Raw genomic sequence first — 7,137 nt, forward strand, 5'->3', positions numbered from 1 at the left:
CTTAGCTGGCTGGGTGTTGTGGCGCATGCCTGTAATCCCAGCTACTCAGGAGGCTGAGGCAGGAGAATCGCTTGAACCGAGGAGGTGGAAGTTGCAGTGAGCTGAGATCATATCATTGTACTCCAGCCTCAGTGACAGAGTGAGACTCCGTCTCAAAAAAAAAAAAAAAAAAAAAAGGGTTCATTTTTTTCTAACTTCCTTATTTTTTTGGGTTAAACTAGCGCTCTTAAATTAACCTGCCTGCCTATAGGCTTTCCAGACCAGGAGTGATCATATAACTTACAAGTCTTACTGGGGACCTGAAAGCCCCAACATGCTCTGAAGCCTGGAAAAGTAGGTGGAAGAATGAAAAGATAGAACTTGGCACAGAGAGAAAAAAAAAATCTGTGCTGGACTAAAAAATATATGAGTACGAATGTTAGATTTTGTGAGTTACATCAGGGACACATGTGCATATCTGCATTTGATGTGTGTGCAATTGTGTGGCCAAGAGGGTGTCTGTGAGTGAGAAGACACATCCAAAGATTTAATGAGAAGAATAATGATTTTGGATCCATCTGCCTTGCTCTCAGTGCCAAGAGGAATAGTAGGCACAGGATTCACTGCAGGGGTAGATGGTGAAAGCAGTCAGAAAGTGATGGGTTGTTTGGGGTACCCCTGAATAATGTCTCCCCGCCTAGCTGGCTCTTGCTTGAAATTTAGCAGTTAGCTAACTGTGTCTCTAAGGATTTTAAATTTTTCTTCATACTTTTCTTTATTTCCACATTTTCAAGACATACCCGAGACTGGGTAATTTATAAAGGAAAAGAGGTTTAATGGACTCACAATTCCACATGACTGGGGAGGACTCACAATCATGGTGGAAGGTGAAGGAGGAGCAAAGGCACATCTTACATGGTGGCAGGCAGGAAGTGCTGAGGGTATTGCAATTATAAACAAAAGGTTATTAATGTAAAATAATATATTTTAGTACTTGACAGTAGTTCAAATAAAAAGTCTTGAGAGAGGTTCCTGATTCAATTTAGACCAGCAGGCCTTGTGTTAAGGGCGTGGATTGGATATTGTGGATTCTGATCTAGAACATGTGCTGTGATCCGTACTAGTTCTATAATCTTGGGCAAGGCTCTTGACATCTGTGGGGCTTAAACCTGAGTGCAAGAATCGCTCAATTGCAGATTGTAGGATCCTCTCCTAGAGAGTCTCATTCGGCAGGTCTAGAGTGGACCTTGGAATGTGCATTTCAATAAGTAGCCCAAGTGACTCCAAAGCAAATGCTATACAGACCACTCTTTGAGACACACTGTTCTATATTCTCCAAATCTCTATTTTTAAAAACCTTATTGTGAAAAAATTTCAAATATATCAGGCATAACTCATTCACCTGCATCTCACTTTATTGCACTTTGTAGATTACGTTTTTTACAAATAAAAGGTTTGTGGCAACCTGGTATTGGGCAAGTATATCAGCATCATTTTTCCAACAGCTTGTGCTCACTTCGTGTTTCTGTATCACATCTTGGTAATTTTCACAATATTTCAAACTTTTCATTATCACTCTGTTATAGTGATCAGTGATCACTGTGATCAGTGATCTTTGATGTTACTATTGTAATTGTTTTGGGATGCCACAAACCACACCTATGTAAGACAGAGAATTTAAAAAATGTGTTCTCTGACAGCACCACGTACCAGCCGTTCCCCTATCTTCCTCTTCTTGAGCCTCCTTATTCCCTGATACACACACTACTAAAATTAGGTCCATGAATACCCTAAAATGAGGCCAGGTGGGTGGCTCACATCTATAATCTCAGCACTTTGGGAGGCCGAGGCAGGTGGATAACTTCAGGCCAGGAGTTCAAGATCAGCCTGGACAAGGTGGTGAGACCATGTCTCTACTAAAAATACAAAAAACAGCCGAGTGTGGTGGCATACTCCTGTAGTCCCAGCTACTCAGGAGGCTGAGGCAGGAGAATTGCTTGAACCCGGGAGGCAGAGGTTGCAGTGAGCTGAGACTGTGCCACTGACTCCAGCCTGGGCGACAGAGCAAGACTCTATCTCAAAAATAAATAAATAAATAACTCTACAATGGCCTCTAAGTTTTCAAGTGAAAGAAAGAATTGTACATTTCTCACTTAAAAAAAAGAAGAAAAAAGCTTCTAGGATGGAGAATGTGAGGGAAAAAAAAGCTAGAAATGATTAAACTTAGTGAGGAAGGCATGTTGAAAGCCAACATAGGTCAGAAACTAAGCCTCTTGGCCAAACAGCAAGTTGTGAATGCAAAGGAAAATTTATTGAAGGAAATCAGAAGTGCTATTCCACTGAACACACAAATGATAAGAAGGCAAAACAGCCTTATTGCTGATATGGAGAACATTTTAGTGGTCTGGATAAGGACCCAATCAACTACAACATCCCCTTAAGCCAAAGTCTAATCCAGAGTAATGCCCTAACTCTTCAATTCTATGAAGGCTGAGAGAGGTGAGGAAGCTGCATATGAAAAGTCTGAAGCTAGCAGAGGTTGCTTCATGACGTTTAAGGAAAGAAGCCTTCTCTATAACATAAAAGTGCTAGTGAAGCAGCAAGGGCTGATGCAGAAGCTGCAGTCAGTTAACCAGAAGATCTACCTATGATCACTGATGAAGGTGGCTACATGAAACAACAGGTTTTTTTTTTCTTTTTTTTTTTTGAGATGGAGTCTCATTCTGTTGCCCAGGCTGGAGTACAGTGGCATGATCTTGGATCACTGCAACCTCAGTCTCCCGGGTTCAAGCAATTCTCCTGCCTCAGCCTCCCAAGTAGCTGGGATTACAGACACACGCCACCAAGCCCAGCTGATTTCTGTATTTTTAGTAGAGATAGGGTTTCACAATGTTGGACAGACTGGTGTTGAACTCCTGACCTTGTGATCCGCCCTCCTTGACCTCCCAAAGTGCTGGGATTACAGGCATGAACCACCAAGCCTGGCTGAAACAACAGATTTTGAATGTAGATGAAATAGCTTTCTATCAGAAGAAGATGCTATCTAAGACTTTCATAGCTAGACAGGAAAAGTCAATGCCTAGCTTCAAAGCTTCAAAGGACAGGCTGACTCTCTTGTTAGGTGTTAATGCAACTGGTGACTTTTAGTTTAAATTAATGCTCATTTACTATTCTGAAAATCATAGGGCTCTTAAGAATTATGTTAAAGCTATTTTTATTTTTTATTTTTTATTTTTGGAGATGGAGTCTTGTTCTGTCACTCAGGCTGGAGTGCAGTAGTGCAATCTCGGCTCTCTGCAACCTCCAACTCCCAGTTCAAGCAATTCTCCTGTCTCAGCTTCTCGAGTAGCTGGGATTACAGGCACGCACCACCACACCCAGCTGATTTTGGTACTTTTAGTAGAGACAGCGTTTCGCCATGTTCGCCAGGCTGGTCTCAAACTCCTGATCCCAAGTGATCTGCCTGCCTCAGCCTCCCAAAGTGGTGGGATTACAGGCATGAGCCACCATACCCAGCCAAATCTACTTTATCTGTGCCCCATAAATGCAATAACAAAGCCTGGATGACAGCGCATCTGTTTATAACACAGTCTACTGAATATTTTAAGCCCACTTTGGAGGACTACTTCTCAGAAAAAGATTCCTTTCAAAATATTACTGTTTACTGACAATGCACCCATCATTCAGGAGCTCTGATGGAGATGTATAAGGAGATGATTGTTGTTTTTATGCCTCTTAACACAACATCCAGGCCAGGCACAGTGACTCACGCCTGTAATCCCAGCACTTTGGGAAGCCAAGGTGGCAGATCACTTGAGGTCAAGAGTTCGAGACCAGCCTGGCCAACATGGTGAAACCTGTCTCTACTAAAAACACAAAAATTAGCCAGGTGTCGTGGCCCACGCCTGTAATCCCAGCTACTCGGGAGGCTGAGACAGGAGAATCACTTGAACCTGGGAGGCGGAGGTTGCAGTGAGCTGAGATCGTGCCACTGCACTCCAGCCTGGGCAGCAGAGTGAGACTCCATCTCAAAAACAAAAAAAGAAAAGAAAAGAAAAGAAGGCCGGGCGCGGTGGCTCAAGCCTGTAATCCCAGCACTTTGGGAGGCCGAGACGGGCGGATCACGAGGTCAGGAGATCGAGACCATCCTGGCTAACACGGTGAAACCCCGTCTCTACTAAAAAATACAAAAAAAACTAGCCGGGCGAGGTGGCGGGCGCCTATGGTCCCAGCTACTCGGAGGCTGAGGCAGGAGAATGGCGTAAACCCGGAAGCGGAGCTTGCAGTGAGCTGAGATCCGCCACTGCACTCCAGCCTGGGCGACAGAGCGAGACTCCGTCTCAAAAAAAAAAAAAAAAGAAAAGAAAAGAAAAGAAAAAAACTACATCCATTCTGCAGTCCATGGATCAAGGAATAATTTAAATTCTCGAGTATTATTTTTTTATTATTATTATTTTGAGATGAAGTCTTGCTCTGTCACCCAGGATGGAGTGCAGTGGCATGATCTCAGCTCCCTGAAACCTCTGCTTCTCAGGTTCAAGCAATTCTCCTGCCTCAGCTTCCCGAGTAGCTGGGATTACAGGTACACACCATCATGCCTGGCTAAGTTTTGTAGTTTTAGTAGAGCTGGGTTTTCCCCATATTGGCAAGGCTGGTCTTGAACTCCTGACTTCAGGTGATCTGTCTGCCTCGACCTCCCAAAGTGCTCGGATTACAGGCATAAGCCACTGCACCTGGCCTCAAGTATTATTTTAGAGACAGGTCCTCACTCTGTTGCCCAAGCTAGAGTGCAGTGGCCCAATCATAGCTCATTGCAACCTCAAACTCCTGGGCTCAACCCATCCTCCCACCTCAGCCTCCTGAGTAGCAATGACTACAGGTGGGCACCACCATGCCCAGCTAATTTTTTATTTTTATTTCTGTAGAAATGAGGTCTTGCTATGTTGCTCAGGCTGGTCTCAAACTCCTGGCCTCAAGCAATCCTCTCACCTTGGCCTCCCAAAGTGCTAGGATTAGAAGTGTGAGCCACTGTGCTTGGCCCAAGTATTATTTAGGAAATACATTCCATAAGGCTATAGCTGCCATAGACAGTCATTCCTCTGATGGATCTGGACAAAGTACATTTAAAACCCTCTGGAAAATATTCACCATATTAGATGCCACTAAGAATATCTGTGAGCCAGGCATGTTGGCTCATGTCTGCAATTCCAGCACTTTGGGAGGCTGAGGCAGGATGGCTTGAGGCCAGGAGTGCGAAACCAGCTTAAGCCACTAGTGAGACCCTGTCTCTATTTAAAAAAAAAAAGAACATTTGTGATTCCTGGGAGGAGGACAACGTATATCAATATTAACAGAAGTTTGGAAGAAGCTGATTCCAACCTTCATGGATGGACCTTCAAGATATCAGTGGAGGAAGTAACTGCAGATGTGATGGAAACAGCAAATGAATTAGAATTAGAAGTGGAAGGCCAGGTGCGGTGGCTCACACCTGTAATCCCAGCACTTTGGGAGGCTGAGCCAGATGGATCACGACGTCAGGAGATCGAGACCATCCTGGTTAACACAGTGAAACCCCGTCTCTACTACAAATATAAAAAATTAGCCGGGCGTGGTGGTGGGCGCCTGTAGTCCCAGCTACTCTGGAGGCTGAGGCAGGAGAATGGAGTGAACCCGGGAGGTGGAGCTTGCAGTGAGCCGAGATCCCAACCACTGCACTCCAGCCCGGGCGACAGAGCCAGACTCCATCTCGGAAAAAAAAAAAAAAGAAAAGAATTAGAAGTGGAGCCTGGCCAGGTGCAGTGGCTCACCCCTGTAATCCCAGCACTTTGGGGGGCCAATGCAAGAGCATCACTTGAGGCCAGGAGTTCAAGACCAGCCTGGGCCAGGTAGCAAGACTCAATTAATTACTAAAGATTGTGAAATCCAAACCTGCATCTCTTAGTTTTTAAAAATAGGAAAATTAATTATTGACATTGAGGGATATGGGGCTTCTTACTGAGATTAAGTGGGATAACCATAATTGTCATTTGTTTAGCTATTCTTCTTCAAGCACTGTACACACCTATGTAAAGGAAATACCAACACCATGCCTGACAGACATAATAAAATAAAGATGCAGAAGTAACTTGCCTAACATCCCTCTGCTAAAAGCATTCAAACCCAGGTCCATATAATTATAAAGGTTATGTTCTTCCCACTGCTTCCTTAAAAGATTTACTGGAGGACTACCCTAAGCAAAGCACTTGCCCTAAGCAGACTAAATTAATTACTCAACTCTCTCAACAGTACTTTAGTATTGGTATTGTCCCTGTTGTAGAAATAAAGAAGTTGAGGCTGGGCGGGGCGCAGCGGCTCACGCCTGTAATCCCAGCACTTTGGGAGGCCGAGGCGGACGGATCACGAGGTCACAGACCGAGACCATCCTGGCCAACATGGTGAAACCCCATCTCTACTAAAAATACAAAAAACAAAAACAAACAAAAAACAGTTGGGCATGGTTGCGCGCGCCTGTAGTCCCAGCTACTGGAGAGGCTGAGGCAGGAGAATCGCTTGAACCCGGGAAGCGGAGGTTGTAGTGAACCGAGATTGTGCCACGGCACTCCAACCTGGCGACACAGCGAGACAGTGCCTCAGAAAAAAAAAAAAAAAGTTGAGGTTCAAAGAGGTTAGGTAACTTGTCCAAGGTCATACAGCCCTAGAATGAGAGAAAACAGTTATGTCTCAAAGCTGCATTATTTGTCCGTGGGACAGGTATGTTTGAATTTCCATCCATCCATCTATCTGGGGCTGGGGTCTCTCTATGCTGCTCAGACTGTTCTCGAACTCCTGGGCTCAGGCCATCCTCCTGGGATCTACCGGCGGGCAGGCACTAACTGCGCGCAGGGACTACCGGCGCGCGCTACCGTAGAGCGCAGCTCCCCACCTCTTTAAAAAATGGAGATTGCAATGCTTGCGCCAACTAGTAAGCTTTCACAGTTGGGAGCGAATATTCCACGTGAGAGGTTATAAATGACGTTGCACTAAGGGAGGGAAGGATCCTTAAAGCAAGTCAGGCCACAAAAGCGTGCCGAAACGCAACGGTGCGACTGCGCCAGCGCGCCTGCGTGCAAAGGCTAGCCGAAGCAGACAGCAGTGCGCATGCGTGCAGCTACTCGCATA

Source organism: Trachypithecus francoisi, unplaced genomic scaffold (genome assembly GCF_009764315.1).
Source record: "Trachypithecus francoisi isolate TF-2019V2 unplaced genomic scaffold, Tfra_2.0 Lachesis_group10, whole genome shotgun sequence".
Taxonomy (NCBI): Eukaryota; Metazoa; Chordata; class Mammalia; order Primates; family Cercopithecidae; genus Trachypithecus; species Trachypithecus francoisi.